The 25,016-nt window shown below is 46.2% G+C and overlaps 1 protein-coding gene and 1 long non-coding RNA gene across 3 annotated transcripts in view; one reads left to right on the forward strand and one right to left on the reverse strand.

The window, feature by feature from the left end:
• The window catches only part of SIL1 (SIL1 nucleotide exchange factor), a 242,832-nt gene that overhangs the window by 207,156 nt on the left and 10,660 nt on the right, over positions 1-25,016 (forward strand). The gene's annotated exons all lie outside the window — the stretch shown is intronic.
• LOC117065791 lies at positions 18,757-20,386 on the reverse strand. Its single transcript, XR_004430039.1, has 3 exons — positions 20,206-20,386; positions 19,987-20,080; positions 18,757-18,885 (listed from the first exon to the last, which is right to left on the reverse strand). It is a non-coding gene; the product is annotated as an uncharacterized LOC117065791 (long non-coding RNA).

A 25,016-nucleotide genomic window follows, 5' to 3' on the forward strand; every position in this document is an offset into this window, starting at 1 on the left:
GGAAGCCAGCTCGTTTGACAAAAGTTAATGAATTTCAACTCTGTTACACTCTTAGCGGATAGGAAGATGCATTTGGCATGGTTACTGCCCTCAAAATGTTTAGCATCTAGACCAAGACATGAAGAATGTTTAGAAAAAAGAGTACCTACAACATGTCAGGCACTGAGCTAAGAGAGTCACTACATGTTCTCATTACATCTGGCCAAGTAAGTACTATTATGGAGTAAAGACAATTACTATTTCCATTTTATGCGTGGAGAAACTGAGGCTTGGGGAGGTTAAGTACTTACCTAGTGTCGCCCAGCTAGACTGTGTCAGAGTCAAGACATGAACCCAGGCAGCGTGACTTCAAAGCCAGACTTTTAACCACAGTGTGGTGCCAAGTGGTGATAAATGCTGAGAGAGAGGAAAAAAAAGAGAGATTGAGAGCACGCGAGAGCAGGCGTGAGCGTGGGAGAGCAAGCGCTTTTCCTACAGGACTGACTTGGGTGAGATTTGCGCATCTGGGACAGAACAGGAACTCTGCAGTCCCTGCCCGCCACTGGCCCACATACAATTTGGGTTCCTGTTGTTTTCTCTGTCCATGAATCATACTGAGCTTTACTCCTTGCCTTTATTTTCATGTGCCATCGGTCAGATCTAATCCCAGGGGAAATATCCTGGTGCATGTGTATCAGGAGTGGGCAGAGGATAAGAAACTTGATTTCAGTGCCTCACTAGTCCCATGAAATGACTCTCATGAAATACTCCCGTATGATCTGGACTCTGGGGAGGATAATTTGGGGACTCTCCCCTCCTTTTTTGTTACATTGGTTCTGGTGCCTCTGTAGTTGGATTCTTCAGTGGAGTCCTCCCTTCACTTGCTGCCTCTCACCAGGGGATCTTTTGGGGACTGTTGAGAACTTGAGTCACCTCTGAGGCATGAGTGCCATTCTCAGCTTGTGGTCCCAGACCCCGAATGCTTCTCACAAGAAATCTCCTTCTTACTGGAGACAGGCACCCAGGGTGAACCTTTTTTTTTTTTTTTTTTTTGAGACAGAGTTTCACACTGTTGTCCAGGCTAGAGGGCAGTGACGTGATCTCGGCTCACTGCAACCTCTGCCACCTGGGTTCAAGCGATTTTTCTGCCTCAGCCTCCCAAGTAGCTAGGATTACAAGTATGCACCACCACACCCAGCAAATTTTTGTATTTTTAGTAGAGATGGGGTTTCTGCATGTTGGCCAGTCTGGTCTCAAATTCCTGACCTCAAGTGATCCGCCTGCCTTGGCCTCCCAAAGTGCTGAGATTACAGGTGAGAGCCACCATACCTGGCCCAGGATGAACCTCTGATAAGAACGCGAGGCTGCCATGGCAGCATTAGACCTGCCACACTGGGAGGAGATTTTGCCTGTTGTCACCAAGCATAGGAGAGGGACTCTGCCACTGGGGAGGGGGTCAAGCACAGTATTTTTAGCAAGCAATCCTTTATTGTTTATTCAGCCACTTTAAAAATAGATACCACCCTTTCTTTCTAATTGGCACCATTTTTCATCCTCTGTCCTTGCTTTTCATACACTGAGCTGTTCATGAATATTTATTTACCTTCCCAGAGGCAACTCCATATATGTGTGTGTGCGTGCGTGTGCCTTTAAAACTCACTGCCCTCCTTCCTTTCCCTCATGAAAGGTGACACAGTGGAAGTCCAGGATGGAAGGACAAGGGCCCTTGCCTTTGAATACCTTTCTTGATGCTGCAACTGATGAGTTTCCAGACCTCTCTTTTGGACCCGTGCTTGTCTCTTAGGTTACCTCCTTCCCTGCCATGGGACTCATAGACTGGTTGTCCAAACTGTCTACGTTTTTTAGCACTTAGCCAACCTTAAGCACCCATACCACACCTCCAACCTGTTTGCCTGACTGAAATGTTTCCCCTTGGCAGTCAAGTCTAGGATCCCTGAGGTGCTTTGATGAAGCACTCTGGCTTGGACATTCAGCTCTTCAGACTTATTTCATCGTTCTTGGCAAAGGCTATAGAAAAGGCAAGTTCATAGGCAAAATGTGGAAACAACCTGAATATCTGTCAGCTTTATCTTTTGACTTCATCTCTTTTTCCTCAGTATAGCCGCTTCCTGTCAGCCATGCTGACACACAGGCCCCTAGCGGTTTTGTAAAGCAAGAGCCTAGAGCTCCCTTTGGGGGTGTTGCTGTATGCTGAGGATTCTGGAGAGAACCTCCCCCATGTGACTGAGCCCTTCTGCCTGAGTTGTCCCCATTCCTGAGCCATTGTTCTGTCTTTTGCTCACCCGGGTGGCTGAAAAGACAGGATGACTACCTGAGCTTTTCAACCAGGGAGTTTGTTATTGATGATGTCGTTCACTTCTCGAGAGTTTTGTATCTAACACTGCCCCCATGCTCTCGTGGAAGACCACATTCTCTCACTCTTTACAGATCCTCTAGACAGAAATGATTCCAGATATCATTATGTTAACTTCTGCATCCTGGCAAGGAACCCTCTCTCATAGCCCATCCCAACACTCATCTTGTCTGGCCTTAAAAATTCATTTATTCATTAAAAAACATGAATTAGCTGGGTATGGTGACTTACGCCAGTAGTCCCAACTACTCAGGAGGCTGAGGTGGGAGGATCACTTGAGCCTGGGAGGCAGAGGCTACAGTAAGTGAGATCACGCCACTGCACTCCAGCCTGTGTGACAGAGTGAGACCCTGTCTCAAAAAAAAATTATTAAAAAATGTGATGACTACCTATTATGTGCCAGGCATTTTACTAGACTGAGGATGTGGTGGTGAACAAGACAGATAGGTGTTTCTTTTTACGTGTCAGAGGTTGATTTTTTAGTCAGTAGGTCATCAAAATTAAATACTCTTGTGCTTCAAAAGATACCATCAAGAAAGTGAAAAGGAAAACCATAGAATGGGAGAAAATGTGTATAAATCATATATCTAGTAAGGGACTTTTACCTAGAATACATAAAGAATGTTTACAACTCAACAACAGAAAACAACCTAATTAAAAACTCCTACAATTCTACAATAAAAAGCTGACCCAATTAAAAAATAGGCAAAGGATCTGAATGGACAGCTGTCCAGAGAAGATAATGCACATGTGCAGTAAGTACATGAAATGATGCTCAACATCATTAACTCCCAGGAAAATGCAAACCCAAACCACAATGAGAGAACACTGTACACTCAAAAAGATAGATAATAACAAGTGTTGACAAGGATGTGGAGAAATTGGGACCCTCATATTCTGCTAGTGGGAATGTAAATTGATCCAGCCATTTTGAAACATGCTACTAGTTCCGCAAATGGTTAAACATAGAGTTATCGTGTGACCCAGCCATTCCCCTGCTAGGTGTGTACCCAAGACAAGTGCAACCATATTCCACACAAAAACTTGTACATGCATGTGCATAGCATCAATATTCAGAACAGCCAAAAAGTGGAAACAACCCAAATATCTGTTGACTGAGAAATGGGTAAATATAATGTGGCATATCCATACAATGGAATATTTAGCAATAAAAAGAAATGAAGTACTGATGCGTATTATGAATGGATGAAACTTTTAAAAAGTCGAAGTGAAAAAAGCTAGTCACAAAGCACACATACTGGATGATTCCATCTCTGTGGAATGTCTGGAATATTAAAATCCATAGGGCCTAGTACTGAGGGAATGGGAGTTAGGAAGAGCTGGGGGGGCACTAATAGGTACGAGGAGGCAATGAAAATGCCTTAAAATTGTGGTGATATGTTGCATAACTCTGTGAATACACAAAAAGCTATTGAATTGTACACTTTAAATGGGTGAATTGTGTGGTATGTGAATTTTACCTCAGTAAGGCATTTTTAAGTCAGTAATATGTGTTATGAAGAAAATAAAATAGGATGATACAGAGTTCTTTAGATGAGTGAGTTAGACTTTTCTGAAGAGATGTCATTCTGGCCTCAACTCAAATATAGATGGAGTCAGCCATATGTACATTAGGCCAAGGGTTTTCCAGGCAGCAGGAATAGCCAGTGCAAGGGTCCTGAGGTAGGGACAAGCTTGGCCAGTTGAGGAAGCAGCCAGAAGGTGAGTGTGGCTGGAATGGAGTGAGCCAAAGAAAGACTAAGAAGAGGTGAGGTTGGGGAAGTTGGCAGTGCACCTACAGACCTAGGTGAACGAAATTTGGATTTTATTCTAAGGGTAGCAGGAAGCCACTGATGTCTTTTAATTAAGGGAGTAACAAGATCTGATTTACATTTTTAAAATGATCCCCTGGCTTGGCTCAGTGGCTCACACCTGTAATCCCAGCACTTTGGGAGGCCAAGGGAGGTAGATTGCTTGAGTCCAAGAGTTTGAGGCTGCAGTGAGCTATGATTGCACCACTGTGCTCCAGCCTGGGTGACAGAGTGAGACCCAGTGTCAAAAATAAAATAAAATAAAATAAAATAAAAAAATAAAAGATTCCTTTGATTGCTTCACAGGACAGAAGGAACTCTTCGTGGTTTCAGACTACAGCGCTGCCTACCTTGTTATCTTGAATCTCTCACGGTAGGAAGCTCTTCCTAGTATCTAGTTCAAGTCACCTCCTCTCATCAGGATTTTGGGTGTTAGAGCTGATGGCCGTGATAGTGCTCCATAACTAGGAAGCTTATTGTTCCCCAGATTAGGCTATAGAATCAGAAAGCTTCATATCTTTCCATGTTTGTGGCTACTCTCATCATAAGATTGTGGCTATCCAGACTCAGGACCGTGATGTCTGCCTGATTTTCCATTGCTAGGGCTGTCTTTGGCTGTGGCACCTGGTCCTAAGATGAGTAGAGCAATCCCGCCACTTCCACTAGCTAACAGCATACCTACTTCCTTCCTCTGAGGTGGAGGACAATCTGGAGGGTTAAGCAACACAGGGTGCTGTGTGAATGGGCTTTCTAGTGGATCCGGGTAGCTCTTGAGAAACTGTGTGAGAAGCTCAGGATGTTGTGAGACACTTTCGGGGAGTCCGCTCAGGATGGAGGTGCACTTCTCTGGGAAACGTGATGGATAGCGCATAGTGATTAGAGCTTTGCTTGCTCTACAAATATATATTTTTAATTTCATATGTATTGTTTCCTCTGACTAAGTAATATATTCTCAGTGTAAGCTTTTCAAATATTAAAGTAATATGTAATATAGAAAGTTGATATTATACCAAAAAGACATAGATCAGTTACAGAGACGAACTCCTAATGGTGGTTTATTTACTCATGCAGCAAATATTTATTGAGTTCCTACTATGTGCTTCCTCTGAGGACTGCGATGAGAAATAAGGGAGGTAATGGCTGGCGTGGTGGCTCACGCCTGTAATCCTAGCACTTTGGGAGGCCGAGGCAGGCAGATTGCCTGAGGTCAGGGGTTCAAGACCAGCCTGGCCAACATGGTGAAACCCCATCTCTACTAAAAATACAAAAAAATTAGACAGGTATGGTGGTGCATGCCTGTAAACCCAGCTACTCAGGAGGCAGAGGTTACCATAAGCTGAGATCGTGCCATTGAATTCCAGCCTGGGTGACAGAGTGAGACTGCCTCAAAAAAAAAAAAAAAAAAAAAAGAGAGCGGTAATATAAGAATATTGAGGCCGGGCGCGGTGGCTCAAGCCTGTAATCCCAGCACTTTGGGAGGCTGAGACGGGCGGATCACGAGGTCAGGAGATCAAGACCATCCTGGCGAACACGGTGAAACCCCGTCTCTACTAAAAATACAAAAACTAGCCGGGCGAGGCGGCGGGCGCCTGTAGTCCCAGCTACTCGGGAGGCTGAGGCAGGAGAATGGCGTAAACCCGGGAGGCGGAGCTTGCAGTGAGCTGAGATCCGGCCACTGCACTCCAGTCCAGGCGACAGAGCGAGACTCCGCCTCAAAAAAAAAAAAAAAAAAAAGAATATTGAGCATGCACCAGGCACCTAGTAAGCATTCAGTAATGGTAGCTTCCAGTATTGTTGTTACTGTCATCCTGACTGGAGGCAGAGGAATGGGCATCGTGAATATTTTCTGCAGCTTTTCCTTGACTGGAGGGCTGGGATATCTGGGCCGTGAAGGTCATTGTTTTTTCTCATATAGTGTTCTAAGACCTTAGGGGCTTAATCAGGGCCTTTAGTGCCCTCTGGCCCTGATACCAGCTCTGGTTCTTCTATGGATACGTCACTTCTGGAAACAATGCATGAAGCAGCCGTTTTCCCTCTTGTCCAACTTATTAGCTATGTGTTGTTGTATAACAAATTATTCTCAGACTTAGTGGGTTAAAACAACAGTAATAATTTATTATTATTTTTCTGTTTCTTTGGGTCAGGAATTTGGAAGCGTAGGCAGGGTGTTTACTGGGACTGAGGATCGGCTTCCAGTTGACATGCCTGGCTGGTTGATGCCAGTTGTTGGTGAGAGGCCTCGGTTTCTCTCTCGGTGAGCCTCTCCACAGGACTATGCAGGTTTCCCCATGGCTTCCCCAGAGTGAACAACGTAGGACAGCAAGATGGAAACTTCAGTTCTTTTTGTGACCTAACCTTAGAATTTGACACCATCACTTCCTCTTTATTCTTTTGGTCACATAGATCATCTACAATTAATGTGGGAGGCACCAACACAAAGGCTGGGATCGCTGGTGGGGATCACTGGTGACCGTGCCGGAGACTGGCACCACACCTACTATCCGGGAACTCTGTCCTAGGCACTGTGGAAGGAGACCCCACATATGCAGGGACAGTCAGTCACCTCATGGACCCTTGTCTGAGGCAGGTGTTCACTGCAGCTTGCAGAGCCTGTGCCCTTCCCCTGTGCTCTGGCCTCACGGTGCTGAGCTGTCCAGCTCAGTAGCTGCCTCTTGGCTGAAGTGGTGGTGTGTCAGGGGAGGACAGTGGTTTCGTTTTTGAGTTTTTGATCATGAGAGAAGACTGAGCTCCTCTGAAAGTCTGCCAGTGGCTTGTGCTTCCAGACACTGGATTTCTTGAAATGGATTGACCAGCTTACCAGCCCCTTCCTACAGGCTTCTTGCCAAACCTTCAGAGGAGGGAGCCATTTTCTTACCTTGAAATCCAGTCATTTCAGGGTGAGAGTAGACAGTATTACACTAAAAATGGGCTGTTTTTATCCTTTACAGTTTTATGTCTTCTGTAAGGAAGACTTAAAAGTGGGAGAGGTAAGAAGTAGGTGGCAAAAGAACTTCTTGAGTAAGATCCTGGGCTATGAATGGACATACAGCTTGTTGCCTCTGGTCAAGTTACTTAACTTAAGCCTCAGCTTCCTCAGCTCAGAGATGAAGAAGACAGTGGTGCTTCACAGACTCAGGTGAGGATTAAATGTGATAATGTAGGATGACACACATGAAGCTCACAGCATAGAACACAGCACATTATAAGGAAATACAGCAAGAGCTGTCATTAAAATATTGTTACTGTTAATATCATCGTCATCATTATGCTCATTGACTCTGAGTGGGACTGAGAGAGGGGCATTGACTTACCAAGCAACATAAAGGAAACCTAGGCCGGGAAACAGGGTCTCCTTCCCTCTCTAGCTTTCATACTTTCCATATTGAATGTTCTTCCACATGATGCCTGAACCACAAATAGAAGTTTGGGCAACTCCCAATTATCCCTAGTGTGAATAATTCACTCTGAGATAATCTGTGTGCCTGGCTGGCTTCCCAAATCAGCTGAGTGGATTATTCTCCTCTTTCAATTATTCAACAGTACAAGTAATTGGGAGCTGGCATTAGAATGTAAAGGCCGTGAGGTCATCTCCTGTTGTTCTCAGTTGCGCAGCCCTGCCAGTGGTGATGTTTCAGAGCAGTGCGGAGGCTGTAGAGCAGAGCCCAAAGTGGGAGGACAGAGGTGGTGACAGGCATGATGGTGAAGAATGAAGGCCCTCAGATGGCAGGCTGGGGGAGGTGAAGTTAACAGCCACAGGCAGGAGAGCCCGGAAGGAATGGTTTATAAAGGCTGCCTTCTCTCTCCCTGGGCTGTAGAGAGAGACCCCGTTGCAGCCTAGTTCACCCTTTCCTGAGGAGCTCTTTGGATTTAGCTTTTGGTTCTGGAATGTTAGTGTATCCTGTAGTCTTTTAAAATATGACCAGCCACCCCTGTTCTCTTCTGTTTGCTGCTCAATTTGATATGAAGGAGTGCACGGGGAGACCTGAGGAGCCTCTTCTTTCTGGAGAGTAGGGTCTCTACATTGAAAATAGCATGTGTAGAAGTGTGATCCATTCATATAAAAAGTAAATGGGTAAAGATTTATATATAAATTTATATTGCACATATATTTTTAAATATGTGATATAAAAATCTGGGCCAGGCGTGATGGCTCATGCCTATAGTCCTAGAACTTTGGGAGGCTGAGGCAGGAGGATCACTTGAGCCCGGAGTTTGAGACCAGCCTGGGCAATATAGTGAGACTTAGTCTCTACAATAACAACAACAAAAATTAGTCAAGGCTGGGCACGGTGGCTCACACTTGTAATCCCAGCACTATGGGAGGCCATGGCGGGAGGATCACTTGAGCCCAGGAGTTTGAGGAGAACATAATGAGACCTCAGCTCTATATTAAAAAACAATTTAGTCGGGTGCAGTGGCATATGTCTGGTCCCAGCTACACAGGAAACTGTGACAGGAGGATCACTTGAGCCTGGGAACTCAAGGATGTAGTGAGCTGTGATCACACCACTGTACTCCAGCTTGGGCGACAGAGCGAGACCCTGTCTCAAAAAGAAAAAAAGAAAAAACTCTGCTCTTACCTCTGATGGTCTGAGAAACAGGGACTTTTCCTTTCTATTTTGCACTCTTCTATACTGCTTGGTTTTTTTTTTTTCTTTACCATGAACTTACATGATTTATAATTATTTAAATTACTTATTATAAAATAAGACACAGAAGTTGCTGTTGGGTTTTCTGGCATGAGCCCTTTGAATTCTGTTTTAACATTCATGATCACTCTCTGGGCCACTTTATCCTTATACAACCTTTAATTGTATAAGGATAACCTTTAATTGGCTTGGGCTTGAGGGGGGACTCATCAGTTTGCCCAGATCCCTTCAGCCAGGTGGCCAGGCAGGCGTTGCTCCTGCTGTACTGTAGGAATACCGTGGCCAGCCTCAGCTCCATGCTGGGACTGAACAAGCACTTCTCTACCCCTGTCACTGGGACCTCAGCCCTGGGTTGTTGTCCTCCCTCCTGCTCTTACTGCCCCTTTCTCCCCCTTGCCTGAGGACCCAGGACCCATTTGTCCTGGACTTGGTGGACCCAGGGTTACCTTCATGTTACCCACATAGTCCTCTCTTTACCTCTGGGGAGAAGGATTAAACTCTTGGTTCAGGTACTATTTTGAGGTATTTGTCCAAGTTTAATAGTTGTGAAGGAAGGAAAAGTTTAGTTGCTGTTTGAACTGTTTCTCTGAAATTAACAAAAATTAGTTTGTGGCTCAAGAAAAATTGTGTGAGCTCAGTTTGTGGAGGGTCATAGTTTCTGAGGTTCTCTCCAGGTTTAGCTGGTGCTTGGTTCCAGCCTGTGCTGAAGAAGGGCAGGGAAAAAGTGGGAGGGAGGAGCTTTCTTGTCTCTGGGGCTCTTAACAGCTGTAGTAAATTGTGGCATGTGTGGAGCAGCAGCAGAGCCAGCCCAAGGAGCTCTGAGCCAGAGGGTCCACCCATGGGAAAGCTGCTTTTTAGCCCAGCTTGAGGTTCTTACACCTGGACCCAGCATGGCTGCATTGAACCAGACCTTCAAACATGGCTCTGAGTACCAGGCATGGCTAGAGCATTTAAGTACTCCACGTGGGAGCTAAGCTTTGTCTTTCTGCATTTCTAGGGATGGCCTCAGTGGACAAGTAGTGGTGGCAGAAAGAACTGGGTAACCAGATGTTGGCTAGCACCACTGCTTTCGGTGGTCCCCAGGTTGTTGGTGAAGTCAACGGAATCACTTAAGAATGTGCAGAACTCAGGAACTGAAGCCTCATGATTCTCCTGCTGGATCTGGCTTCCAAAGGTCCCCATAACCCCCATCCCCAGCTGGCCTTGGAACAATGAGGCCTCCTATGTCTCAGCTCTCCCCAGGGACCCTACAGAGCTCATTCTGGGCTCTTGGAGGATGTCATCTGTGTGGTCTGAAGGAGACCTGAGTTTCTGGAGACCCTTGAGAAGGGAAGCTGCTTTGATAATTAGCCAGAGAGATGACTGAACCTGTTGGTTGGAGCCCAGTGAGGGTGTTAGAGGAGTGTGCAGTGGGCCCTGCAGGTGAGGAAAGGCCAAGGACCTCTTTTCCTTCAAGCCAGGTTGTTGGCAGAGCCCCACTGTGAGCCCTTTGTGCTAGGCATTGAGCAAAGTGGCAGCTTTTGTGGTGCTGGGGATGTGGGAAGTTTCCTACTTTTGCAGCTATTATGCTGAGTTTCCCTCCCTCCCCAGGATGTAGGGGTATACTGGAATAGAGAGCTATCCTGTGAAACCATTGGTGTGAATGGGGAGAAAATCTGGGCTGAGCCTCATCCCCGCCCTTGACCCCCTGTCAAAGGTGCTGAGGTTTCCAGGTTCAGGGGAGTTAATCTTTATGGTCTGTGCTCTGAGAAGAAGATTCAAGTTAGTTGGTGAGAAAACCCTGCAAAGAGTTGGCTGCTGGGGGAACTCCTCACTATACTTTTAGTTCTGTGTAGATTTCCTAAGTGGAGCTGTTTGAAGTAGAAAAGGTCCTGTGCATGGTCTCAGGGGCAGGTCTACAAGGATGGGCTGCTTTTAGAAGTACAAGCAGCAGGGCCTTTGGAGCATTTCAAGCTGGTAGGTCACATGGGATCTCTGCAAACAAATCTCCAACCAGACTGTTAATAGACTTGGCCACCTCCCTTTCCAGTCCCAGATAGTCAGTTGTCATCTAGTACCTTGGCCTGGGGTGGTATAAAACAATGTGGTGGGCTATAAAGACTCTTGATTTATTATGGTTTTGGTCTCTCAACACATTCTGTTCTCCTCTTTGGAAAATAATACTTCCTTTCCTTTGGGAATCTCCTCACCAGTGCCACATGGTGTGGTGAGGCTGTTAATCTTTATGCCCTACCTGTTCCCTTCCCAGTTAGGTCATATGATCTAGACTTGCCACTCACAGTATCACTTCCCTCTGGACAGTGATTGGTCCAGGGGTGGGCGCATCACACAAGCAGGACCAATCAAAGTTCTTCCCTGGAATTCTTTTTTTTTTTTTTTGAGTTTCACTCTTTGTTGCCCAGGCTGGAGTGCAATGGTGCAATCTCAGCTTACTGTGATTTCGGCTCGCTGTAACCTCCCCCTCCCAGGTTCAAGTGATTCTCCTGCCTCAGCCTCCCGAGTAGCTGGGACTACAGGTGCAGGCTGCCACACCCAGCTAATTTTTATATTTTTATAGAGACAGGGTTTCCCCATGTTGACCAGGCTCTTCTCTGGAATTCTATACCATTTGGGAGGATGTAGTTATCTTTATGCTGGGATTGGCTGTTTACGGGAAGAAAACTGGAGAGAAGCAAAGTGTAGAGGTACAGGCTGAGAGAGGGCCTTGGCACATTACTTAAGCCTCTGAACCCAGCTGTGCTTTTGCCTTTGTCATCCCTCTTCATGATGGGACCCAATACACTCTCTTTTCCATAGATGAGGAAGGAATTCAAAGGAATTCAAATTCCTCTGAATTTCATTTTGGTCCCTTATAAACAGAGTCCTAATACAAAACAACTTCCAACTGATCTGTTTGCTTCCAAATAGCTAATGTCATGTCCAGGAAAGCTGCTTCCCTGGTGAAATCCTGTACCTAACACTTTGCTTTGCACACACACTGGGTGCTTGCCTTGTGTTTCTTTTTTTTTTTTTTTTTGAGACAGAGTCTCGCTCTGTCGCCCAGGCTGGAGTGCAGTGGCCGGATCTCAGCTCACTGCAAGCTCCGCCTCCCAGGTTTAAGCCATTCTCCTGCCTCAGCCTCCCGAGTAGCTGGGGCTACAGGCGCCCGCCACCTCGCCCGGCTAGTTTTTTGTATTTTTTAGTAGAGACGAGGTTTCACCGTGTTAGCCAGGATGGTCTCGATCTCCTGACCTTGTGATCCGCCCATCTCGGCCTCCCAAAGTGCTGGGATTACAGGCTTGAGCCACCGCGCCCGGCCGCCTTGTGTTTCTTATGTGGTAACTGTACCCTCACCATCTGCCACCATCCTTTGGGAGGAGAGTGGAGACCTGAACCTGGGTCTCCCAGCCTGCCTTTGTTGGTGGCAGTGAATCCGGTCATCTGTGCATACATTTTCATCTCCCTTCCTCTCTGCCTCTGCTTCTGCAAAGATAAATACAATCTGCTAGTCTTGCTTTGCAGGGGCCTTGCCAAACATGCCAGTGCTGGGGCGTTTATCGGAATACCTCAGGCTGCTGTCTTCCAGATGTAAACAAGAGGCCATACTCCCATGGCGCAGAACTGTTGCAGCCGTGGATGTGATTATCTCCCTCTGAGATCAGGCTGTCCCCTGGTGCCCAGTGCGAGCTGGTGCTAAATTTATTGTGCGTAAAACATCAGGGTAGTGTTAGAGGTTCCTTGCCCACTGCTTCTTTCCCAGGCTGCTTGTGCCAGCTGCAAGGCCCTTGTGAGGCTGTTAGTTGTCTCTCTGTGGCAGATTCATTGTTCCATATTTTTATTTAATTACTTACTTTTACAGCTCTTAGAATAAATCTAATTATCCATATGTTATGCTACATTATGCCACTGCGGTTCATGCAGTTCTTTCTCATCGTATATGATATTTGTCAACTTGACCTTGCCCTCTTCCAATGTTGTTGCTCCCCTGCGTGGCTCTATGCCACCTCCTCAGTGGATCCTTGGCACCAGCCAGTCTATCAGGGACCTCGGCAGAGCTGACTGTGAGTGGCTCTCAGATGGAACAGGGGTTGGTGGAGCGTGGAGTACTGCAGGAGGAGAGTGGAGTATTGCAGGAGGAGAGTGGCCAATACCATGCTGACCTGACATAGGCATGGAAAGTTGGGCTGGTACTGTGTTAGAGTCCCAGAGAAGAAAGCAGGAGCTCTAGCCTACAGTTTCCGGTCTTCAGCCAGGTGAGGTCAGGCTGAAAGGAGGTGACAGTGGCCACCTGTGGACATATCTGTGGACTGTCCTGCCATGGCTAGCAGGCGGTGCCTAATCCTAAGATTGAGTCAGGGCTGATCTTAGACACAGCAGAGGTGGGCATTTCCTACTAGAGGTGATTTCAGGAATCATGTGAAACTCCCTGCTTCCCAGATCTTTTTTTCTTTCTGCTGCTGCCTAAAATTTGATTAATACCATTAGAAATTTGTTTATTGGTGAAACCCTGTCTCTACTAAAAAATACAAAAAACTAGCCGGGCGAGGTGGCGGGCACCTGTAATCCCAGCTACTCAGGAGGCTGAGGCAGGAGAATGGTGTGAACCCGGGAGGCGGAGCTTGCAGTGAGCCGAGATCCGGCCACTGCACTCTAGCCTAGGCGACAGAGTGAGACTCCGTCTCAAAAAAAAAAAAAAAAAAAAAAAATTTGTTTATTGGTTTTATATATATAAACTTCTCTTTGTGGTCAAATACAGACATTCCCAGGAGGGGGACTCCAGGGGGGCTATTGGCCATCTGGGTTGCATCCCTTTTCTTAAGCAGACGGGATATGCAGTGAGGAGGACACATGGTTAAGGGAATCAAAGTGCAGGGAGATGAGGGAGAGAAGTCAGAACTCAGGGCAGTCGTGGAGTCTGATTCCATGAGCTCTTGGAGTGGGCAAGGTGCTCAGAAAGGGAGGGAGGTCATGTGCCCAACCCATCCACGTGCCTAGTGCTGGGGCTCAGTGTCTCAGCTGGGAGGGGGCACAGAGCCAGCCTTGTGTCTGCAGGCAGCTCCTGTTAATTGCGTGCTGGGCATTGGGCTCCACCATCTAGAGTGAGCTCACAGCTGAACAGGCAACAAGGCACAGTTCAGGTCCTTGAGGGAGTTCATGGTTTAGGAGGGAAGCCGATCTTGTCAGGTCTGTTAAGAGGATGGAAAGAAGGAGGGCCCTAGGAATGCATAGCAGGGGCCCTGTGAGGGTCAGGAGGTCAGCGAGTGTTTCTCTGAGGAGATCATGTCTCGGGGGTTCTTGCAGTAGGAACTGGCCAGATGAAGATGGGGACGGGCAGGGGCAGGGCGCCCAGGCAGAGGCGGTGGGGAGCACAGCACCCTGAGAGATTCCTCTCTGTCGATTGAGATGAGTTGAGAAATTCATTGGGGGAAGGGAGGTCCTCCCTCCTCATCACTTTGGTCCTGAAACAGGGTCATTTTCAGCAGGTCTCCTGAATGGAAACGCCACGCCTGCTACTGTCACTGCTTCTAAAGCATATTCCCCAGGGGCCAGGGGAGGACCTGTGTGGCACAGGCTTTCTGTGGTGGAGGCACTGTGGTCAGAGGCTGTGCTCTACTGCCTCATCCCCACAAGGTACCCGCAACCCAGGGCAGGGACTGCTATGCTGACTCCTCCTCCTCCTCCTCCTCATTCCCCTGCCCCGCCTCCAGCCCAAGCCCACATTAAAGGACTTCCGACTTGGAGATGGGCCCAGGTTGGAGCTCATTATAGCCCAGTGGCCAGGCCCTTCATTTTCCCTTCCAGGTTAAGACTTGGCAGGCATCAAAGGTTGCAGGAACACCCCACAGGCCTTCTCCCTTAATCGTCTCGCTCTTGCCCTGTCTGCGTGGCCTCCTTAGCTGAGCTTTTCCCACCAGAGCCTCTGGTGACTTTCCACAAGTTTCCCCTCATTCCAGCAAGCAGATTCAGTGACTAATTGCTGGTAATTTTTTCCTCAAGACTCTATTTATATAGGCTGTCGTGTTGGGGGCGGGGGAAAGCGGGCTCTAGTCCTGGGGGGGCTGCTGTTCCCTGCAACTGCCATCATTAGACTGAGGCCCATGCGGCATTGATAGCCACACTTTGTCTTTATTCTTGTATTTTTTTGTCATTGCGACATTTGGTTCTTTGAACATCTAACATCCCTTTTATGCTTCTCATCTCCCACAGAAGATTGTTGTATTTTGTCCCCCACTGAAGCTGCGTTTTCTTTTTGTCAGATTTCTCACTTTCTTCTTTATTGTATTTTGATCAGTGCAGCCATGGAGGTCTGGGTTTTATTGGGAGCTTTTCATCTTTGGGGCAGTGGCCCTCATGGCCTGGGTCTTCTGGCCAATGCTGGGCCCTGCCTCAGGCCCCTGAAGCAGGACTTTCCCACCAGGGTGAGAGAGGCCCAGGTTATTATCTGTCCAGGGATACTCTAGCCTAGCGGTTCTCAAAATTAAGCATGCCTCAGAAGCACCTGGAAGCCTTGTTATAACGCATATGGCCAGGCCCGTCCCCTAACGGTTCTGATTCAGTGAGTCTGGGGTGAGGCCTGAGAATTTGCATTTCTAACTAGCTCCCACATACTGCTGGTGCTGCTGGCCCAGAGATCAGACTTGGAAAACCACTGCTTTAGAGTAATTCCTCCTTTACCTTAAGCCAGAGTGTGCAGGGCCCAAGGAAGGAAAGAACAGCAGGGTATCAGGTTTCTCCTTCTCCATGCTGGGTCCAGCTCTCAGAAACACGATGGAGGATATTGCCAGGGCATCATAATAGTAAACACCTGTACAGCGATTTCACCTGCCCTGTCTCACTCGATACTCACAGCAGGTCCCTTGGTGAAGTAGCACAGCTTCTTGACAAATAACAGAAGTCAAATTGAGATAAGTTAAGGCCTCCTTCCTGGCCATTAGGCTAGTAATTTGTGGTGTGTCCCCAGTGGAATCCAGTTTTCTTAGCTCCTACTCTCAAACTTGCATGACTCTGCTACTTATTAGCTATGTGACCTTGGGAAAATTACTTAGCTTTCTATGACTCAGTTTGTTGATGAGCAAAATGGGAGTAATGGTGTCTGCCTCATAGAGTTGTCATGAGGATGGCATGAGTTCATGCTTGAAAAGCACTTGAGAGCTATCAAATGGTGGCCTCCAGAATCCCCTCCTCTCATGGCAATGAGGGGCTGCGGGTTTTTTGTTTTGTTTGTTTTTGGCATTTCTGTCACAAGAGGCGCAAGAAGATGTACTGCTGCCCACCAGACAGCCTTACCCGGCCATCAGGACAGGGCTCAGTCACTTTGGAAAGTCACTCCCTGCCACCGAGGGAAATGGCCTGAGGAAGCCCAGTGGGTGGCATCTGCCGAGGAGGGAGCAGTAGCTGAGGGGCTGGGTCAGTGTGTGAAGCCTAAGACCAGGAGGAGGGGTACCAGGAGAGCAAGGCGGCCGGGTCGTCCACTCCTCAGGAGCTGCTGTGATCCCGTTCCTTTCACTGCCCAGCCCTGGGTGGTGGCCCTTGGAGGATTAGTTTGGAGGAAAGTCTCCATTTTAGTGGTTTTCTCTTCCTGCCTTGCCCCCACCTTCTGACTTGGGACATTTACAGCAGTAACGGGGGTCTGAGTAGAAGCCTAGTCTTGATTATGCTAGTGAAAATGACATGCTAGGTACTGTTACATTCAGTATCTCATTTAATCCTCACGAGCCTCATGAAGTAACCCTCATTTGACAGAGGAAGCTGGGTCCTCATCTATATCAGTAGGGTGACCACATAATTTATGGGGCACAAATGATGAGCGGCAGGTTAACTGACCTGTCTTAAGGGTTGTACAGAAAGAAGTCCAGGATTCAAAGTCAAATCTGTGTGGCTGCAGAGCCCTTGGTCTTTGCTAAGCTGCCATGAGACTTCCCTCTGGGGTGCCATTCTTCCTCCGTGGGTGCCTAGCACTGGCCTGTTCCCAGGGTCTCCTGCCCCTCAGCTCAAGGTCCAGGTTCCGGGACCATGAAAGCGCTTTATTCACCTTTGTATCTTCCATAGAACTTAACACAAAGCCTTATACAGAGAGTGACCATATGTTCTGTTTATGCTTCTTGTCCCAGTGCAGTAATTAATGGTGCCTCTTTCTTAAAAGTGTCCCAGTTTGGACAATAAATTATGCGGTCACCCTACTTACACAGCATCCTCCCAACCCAGGGACAATGGCATTTTAATAGAGGATCCTGAAAGACAGAATTGTCTTTAAGACTCAAAGAAGTAAATCCCAGATGGTGAAATTTTAAGCGTTTATATCCCAGTAGGCAAGAGAATGTAGACAAAGATTCTGCTCAGCACCCCACAAACCTACCACAAAGGACTATTTCTAACACCCGACTTGAGGGTTGTGGGGGTCACCAGGCCTGTGATGAGATTTGAAGGGGCAGGAGTCCCACTGTGGCTCATGCAAGTGTCTGACAAGCAAGGCCAGAAAAGGGGAGGGAGAGCAAAAAGCTGTTGCTCCTCCACATCCCCAGGCAAGAGGGGAGCCCCTGCCTAGCGTTTGATTGTTGTCAAGCCCCCAGCCTCCCTGCAGGAAAGAGCTAATGGGGATTGGCCCTCTTCCCAGCGTCACCCTCAGCCCCTGGTGGGCCCCTGGGCTCAGCTTCCCCACGCTTTCTTGTGGGGGCTTTGTTCCCTCAGGCCCTGTCCTTGTACCCTGGACATGGGTCCATACTCAGCCATGGCGTGTGCAAGTCACATTCCAGGCTGTGTCCTTGCCCCATTTGCAGGCAGCTGAAAACTGCTGTGCATTTGTCAGTTCACACTTGAACTGGTTTAATGTTTTTTTCTTTTAAGTTGCAATCTAAAATTCAGCCAGACAGGCTTTAACGAGCACTAAATCGTCAAGCCTTTTGTTTCCCTTGCTATTCAAGCCATAGAGATTTTGTGTTTGATTCAGCAACAATTGCTGAATCTTAAACAAACCATTTACATTTTGACATTAACTATTTTATGAGTGTAACTTTTTCTTTAGCATTAGAATGATTCCAGCCGAAGGCCTTTTAATGATTTATCAGAAATAGAGTTAAAAGAGTCTGTGGAAGGTGATTCTTAACATTTTCTTTTGGGGAAAAAAAGTAGGTTTTCATCTGCCTTCAGTTGGGCAGTACATACAGAAGTTTAGCCTTCCTCCTCCTATTTTAATAACTTTTGATCTTGTCAAGGTCATTCTTCCAGCATGCCCTCCTGCTCAGCTCCTCCATTTTTCAGACAACCCTCGCACCCAGTGGCTTCTCTCAGAGTGACTCTCTGTGCATCTCTGTCGGCTGTTAATTTCTTCTGATAGAGGCAGGAACTATGTTCTTTCTTTGCTCTAGCGCTGGTATTCTTAGCTGAGGCCCCTGTGCACACTGGGCATGATCAGTATTTGTCAACCAGCTGACTGGACAAAGAGCCTCAGACAAATAGCATGTTCGCAAACGAAACCATCCGTCATTCTGTCCCTTGAAGCTGTAAGTAATTGGAACTTTTCTCCAGTTCTTAAAGATTTCCACAGGATGGGAAGTCTCCACTTTCGTTTTGGTTCCCATTGGAGCATCTGGTGAGTCAGGTCAAAGGGCCTTGAGCTTGAGCAAGGTCAGGCGTCCCAGTGTTGTTCCTGCATTAGGGGAAGTTCTGTATTTTTCTCAGCCTCCAGTGAGACCTGGTGAACGCTGCGCCTGGCTGAGGAGTCAGTGGATCTGCTCAGTTTTCTTCTCTGTAACAGTGTGAGCCAAGTGACCAGGCCCAGGAAACCCATGCTGTGGAGGCCTGAGACTCCATGCGAAACGGAGCTGGCCGAGGAGGCCATGTTGATCCGCCCCCACGGAAAACGGGGAGCCGGGGTGCTGCACTTGCCTCTCAGAACTAGAACTAATTGTTCTTAAAGATCTTTCCAAATACCAATGATGCAAAATATTTGGATGGTTCACCATATTGTTCACCATATTTAAACTGTCAGAACCTTAAATATCTGAGCAAAACCTCAGCAAACAAAGGATATTTTGGGGACTTGTTATGTATGTTGCGCAGCAGAGAGATTTGTAGTCTATACGACTTCCAAATCCTGTAAACGAAGTATTTCAGTGTTGTCATTTTCAGCTATAGACCGTCCTACGATCATTGCCTTTTCTTTTGCTATTAAGAGATGGCTCATTCATAAACATTTCTACAGTTGTGTGGCAAACGCAAAATAGGCCCTGCGTGATTCCACTGGCTCTGATTGAGGAGATGATTTTTCACACAGTGAGATTTATCACATTTATCAAGTTTATGACAGAACACAAGGAGGGTGAGGGATGTGGAGGTTGGAGGGAGAGCAGATCTGAGTGAGGAGGGAAGCTCTTTCCTGAGCCTCAAAGGGACGGTTGACAAGGTGTGTTGCCTATAAGCTTGGAGCAAGGATTGTCTGGGCCATTTCCTTGGATCCCCTCTTCCCCTGCGGGATCTGGCCTCCTCTACTGTCCCCCAGCTACGAGACATGGGGATCGTTATACCACCAACTGGTTTAGAAGACCTAAAATAACATCCTCTGTGTTCTCTAATAAAGTTGATAAATCTCAGTGTGTGAAAAATCTCCCATATGTTTTAGCCTAAATTTTCTTCTGCTTAACCTTGTTACTCCTGCCTTGCCTCCCTCAGACTGCCTGAGACAATTACTCAGGGACATTCTTTGAATAATTAGAGGATGCAGATAATTCTCTTTAGCCCGCTTTCTTCCATGTTCCCTACCCTGTGGTCTCCCTTTAGCCAGTTCTAATTAGCTGCTTTGATCCTTCCTCCCAGTCTCTCCCTCTAGCTTGTTAATTACATTTCTCCCCCATGAATTCCTTCTGTACTGGCTTTGTCTATCCAGTCAGAGGAGCTGAGAATGAGAATCTAAGGCCACTCAGTGGGAGGTCTTCTTTGTCCCCCAACACAGATAGCTCCTCTCCCTTCTGAGAAGCCTGAAAACCCTGGCATTCTGTCTTAGCAGAAAAGTACAAACGATAGTTTTTGTTAAGTGGCATACTGTGATGAAACAGCTGTTATCCTAATGCTCTGTGTGTGTTTACATATATAAAATCACATTTCATCCCCACAACAATCCCATGAGACAAATATTTTTGTTATTAATCCCGGTTTTACAAATGCAGAAACTGAGGCCCAGAGAGGCTTAGTAACTTACCTCAGTCACACAGCTGAAAACACTAGAATCTCAGACTTGCACGTAGGTCTCTGACTCCAGAGCTGCACTTAGTTTTTTGCTTTCTGGGTTTGGGCTTTTTGGTGGAGAAAAAAAAAGTAAAAGAAAAAAAGAAAAAGTCCAGGTCACTGGCTTTTAGCCCACCAAAAACCTAACCAGCCAAGCAACCAACCAACTCTGAGGTAATTGTCACCGCTTTACCCTCGGTATAGAAGAGGCTTTCTCAATTGATATCATAAAACTGGCACAGAAGCAAAATGACGTGGTGCACGGGATATCTGGGCAGTTGGAAATCTGCTTCTAGAAAAAAAAAAGAAACCAATAAATTCTTCACTTACTTTAATTCTTAATTCTCTTTTCTGACAGTTTTCTCTCTCAGGAGGTTAAGGAAGCAATAAGGAGAAGGGCCTCACTGAAATTATATGCTGAGCAACAACAAGGATCTGTCTGGTTAAAAAAAAAAAAAAGTTTGGGGAACCCCAGCAGAAAGTGACTGTGTTCGGAGAAGCTAAAAGGGGAAAGTAAAACTCTCTGCCTCTGAGTTTTAGGGAAAGTAAATTTCAGAGGGTCCAGGAGAAAGTAGATATGATGTCTGAACAGGAGCTTCAAAAGGAAGGATGACTCAGAGTTTGAAAAATGAAGTGTACTTAATAGAGTCACGAGTGATTACTGCAGGGAACAGGGAGCCACCTAAAGAGACCCACGTGGCTGCAGGGGGCACAGTTCGAGCTGAGATTTTGTCTAGAGATGAAAACGGGACCTGTAACCAAGAGCAAATAGAGAAGAAGGATGCAACCTCCGAGAACACGGTCAGGAGCACCAGATGGGTGAGACCTGGGAAACGCTAAGAACAGCAAAGGCGCCTGTGCCGCTACTGTTGAGAGTGAGAGGGATGGCAAAGAAGGCTTTAGGCCACCTGGTTCAGTCAGGTGATTTAGCAGATGCCAGAGAGGGTATCTCTGTCCTTGCTCTCATTCTGTTTGCCTCTGCCTTCTCTCTCAAGGAGAATGGCCTTCCTGCAGAAAGTAAAACAAACATAGAGTTAAGTGGAACTTGAGACCAGGAGTCTACAAAAAGTGTAAATGAGCCACTGGCTTCTCCAGATTAGACAGGGTCTGAAAAATTAAATGCCAAACAGAAACTCAGGGACATCATCATCAAACTGTGTGCAGGAATCTTTGTGGCATTATGGGGATTGGGAGAGGGGCAAGGAGACACAATGGGCAACTGTTGTGGTTTTCAAAATAACAGAGCAAGTTTTTGAGATGTGACTTAAGAGTATTTTTAAAGAAAAGAGGTCATTTCTTAGAGTTAGTGTAAAAACCAGGTCTTGCTGGACTAGTTTAATGCTTAAATTCTCCCTCGCCCCTCCCTCCATATAGAAAAGTTTTAACACATTCTCCTTGATGAATTATTGAAAGTGGACACACCCATGTAACCACCACCCAGATCCAGAAATGTAACATTATCAGTACCCCAAAGGACTCTCTCAAGTTCCCTCCCAATTCTAATTTTCTTTTTCAGAAGATTTGCCAGGCTGGTAGATTAGGCCAGTATAATAGACACAGAGGAAGTCTGCATTTCAGGAAATCATTTGACAGAATCTCATAATAATCTAATAGATCAGATGGAGAAATGATGATAAAGATGTAGATTTGAGGCTGGGTGCCGTGGCTCGTGCCTGTAATCCCAGCACTTGGGAGGTCGAGGTGGGCAGATCACTTGAGGCCAGGAGTTCGAGACCAGCCTGGCCAACATGGCAAAACCCTGTCTCTACTGAAAATACAAAAAAAAAAAAAAAAAAAAAAAAAAAACCACACACACATACACACACACACACACACACACACACAACTGGGTGTGGTGGTGAGCGTCGTGGTGTGTGCCTGTAGTCCCAGCTACATGGTAGGCTGAGGCTCTGGGAGGCGGAGTTTGCAGTGAGCTTAGATTGCACCACTGCACTCCAGCCTGGGTGACAGAGTGAGGTGAGACTCTGAATCAAAAAAAAAAAAAAAAAAAAAAAGACGTAGATTTATAGCAGCTTGACCAATCAGACTTAATCAATGTTTATTTAGAAATGGTTCAGTGTCGGCCGGGCGCGGTGGCTCAAGCCTGTAATCCCAGCACTTTGGGAGGCCGAGACGGGCGGATCACGAGGTCAGGAGATCGAGACCATCCTGGCTAACACGGTGAAACCCCGTCTCTACTAAAATATAGAAAAAATTAGCCGGGCGAGATGGCGGGCGCCTGTAGTCCCAGCTACTCGGGAGGCTGAGGCGAGAGAATGGCGTAAACCCGGGAGGCGGAGCTTGCAGTGAGCTGAGATCCGGCCACGGCACTCCAGCCTGGGCGACAGAGCGAGACTCCGTCTCAAAAAAAAAAAAAAAAAAAAAAAGAAATGGTTCAGTGTCAACAGAGCCTTCACTGTAGTGATGTGCCAAAGAGCTCGTGGCAGACTCTGTCCTGTCTAACCTGCATTCTGGTTCTCATGTGAAGACATGGGAACAGATGGCACTGATCAGGAAGAGATAACCATGTGAGATACATGACAGTGAGGATCCAACAGAATAGTGACAGTCTAGGAGGAAGGGTCTAGGTAGCCAAGTGGCATTTTAAATTTTATTGTTATTAAACTTCTAATTTATAAGTAATTCAGATTCCTTGTTTAAAACAAAAATCTCACCACCCAGAAATAAATATATGGTGTCATATCACCCATACCATTTGTAGTTTGCTTTTTGCCTCCTGACAATATTTATTCTTTATTAAGAATAAAATCGAAGCCCTGTGCTTGGGTTCAGAGCCATGTTGGGGACCCCCAGCTCATCAGAAGATCATGTGAGCAGCCTTTAGGGATTTGACCTAGGGAGGCCACTGTAAGCTCTGTGAGGCTGCTACCAGAAAACCTAGAGATGGCCTGAGGCATTAGGGGCAGAATGGCCCTGGGGCAGAGGCAGCCAGGCCCACTGGACTCTGGGTGGGGGGTTGTCCAGCCTGGATCCCTGTGGGTAGGTTTGGGCACCACACTGTGGGATTCGTCAGTAAGTCAACAGGGTCCCATAGAGCATTGTCAGGAAAGTGGAGGGTTTCAAGAGTCACCCTGAGAATGACTGCAGAATCCCGTGAGGCCACATTGTGAGAGGGGAGCTTTCTCTGGATGGCTGGCTGCTCCCAGCTTTCAGAAGGGCTGACCCATCTGGACAGGATCAGGAAACCCTTTCTTTCTTCGAGGGTAGACTTAGGACCAGACAGTATAGGACCAGAGGGTATAAGCTTCATGATAGCAGATTTCAGCTCAGTGTCAGAATATGTTTTTCTGGCAGTTGGAGGAGTTTTAAACTAGCATAAAGCTGCCTTGTTTGATGATGTAGTCTTCAAGTACTGGGCTGCCAATTACCAGAGATGCTGTACTGGATAAAAGGTTGGGCATTGGCTCTAGTTATCCCAAATGCTGGTCCTCAGAACACAGGAATCACATGTGGCATTTATGAAAAAATCAGGTCTTCAGAGCCACATTCTCTGAGATTATGATTTAGTGTATGAAGGGTAGGGCTTGGAATCTGTATTTTCAAAAAGAGCTCCAATTGTCCCTTGGAGAAATGGCTGATTCCATGGCTGGCATAGGAAAAGACCAATATCTTGTACAAGAACATCTTGTGCTGGAAGGTAAGAAAATATTAAAGGGTGATGGAAACATGTTAAAAAGACACAGAAGCCAGCATGAAAAGGCCTGGTGATTAAGGATAATTTTAGCATTGAAGTAAATGATAGAAATTGATTCTATTCCGTAGATTAAATAAGAATCTATTAATTCATGCTGATGTCAATAAATGAATGAAGGAAGAAATGGGAAAGAAGGAAAATCTCTTCTTTCAGGTAGAGTGCCAGCAAATAAAGATAGAAGCAAGAAGAATAAAGATAGGAGTTTGAAGGATAAAGATAGGAGTTTGAATATCATCATTTGACAAACATCGTGGTACAGGTTGAACATCCCTTATCTGAGATGCTCGAGACTAGAAATGTTTTGGATTTTGTTTTTTTTTTTGTTTTATTTTTTTGTTTGTTTGTTTTTTGGAATATTTGCATTATATACTTACCACTTGAGCATCCCTGATCCAAAAATCCAAAATCCAAAATGTTCCAGTGAACATTTCCTTTGAGCATCATGTTGATGCCCAAAAAGTTTCAGATTTTAGAGCATTTTGGATATTAGATTTTTGGACTTATGATGCTTAACCTGGAATAATTAATCAAGAATTGTCAATGATTGCCGAAACTACTGCATGAAAGTTTGATGAGGAGTAGGCTGTCTTCATATCTTAAAGTGTCTCTCCACAAAATATTAATTTCAGGGGAACAAATAGTATTTTTATAGTAGAGAAATCTGGCAGATACCACCACAACCAAGTGTTCAAAGAAAACATCCAGTCGTGGGACTTATGGATATCACTTGCCCTCCTGTGTGATACACTGAGAAAGATACAGCACTGTTTGTGCATTCCTGCCAAAGCCGCAGCCTCAATCTAATCATGAGAACACATCGGACAAATCCAGACTGAAAAACATTCTACCACTGGCCTGCACTTTTCATAAATGTCAGTGTCATGAAAGACAAAGACTAAGGAAGAGTTCCAGATGAAAGGAGACCAAGGAGACAGGCTGCTGTGTACATCGTGTGGGCATAGATCGAACATGGGATCAAAATTATTTTTCTAAAAAGAATGTTATTGAGAGGGCTCTGTGCAGTGGCTCACACCTGTAATCCCAACACTTTAGGAAGCTGGGGCGGGAGGATTGCTTGAAGCCAGGAGTTCAAGACCAGCCTGGGCAATATTGTGAGAACCCCCATCTACAAAAGAAAAAAAAAATTTTTTTTTTTTAAGAAAAAAGGAGGAAAGCAGGGTGGGAAGGACTATTATTGGGACAGTTGGCAAAATCTAAGTAAATATCTATAGATTATTGTGTCAGCGTGAGTTTCCTGATTTTGATCATTGTACTTTGGTTATGTTCTT

This window comes from Trachypithecus francoisi, unplaced genomic scaffold (assembly GCF_009764315.1).
Source record: "Trachypithecus francoisi isolate TF-2019V2 unplaced genomic scaffold, Tfra_2.0 Lachesis_group2, whole genome shotgun sequence".
Taxonomy (NCBI): Eukaryota; Metazoa; Chordata; class Mammalia; order Primates; family Cercopithecidae; genus Trachypithecus; species Trachypithecus francoisi.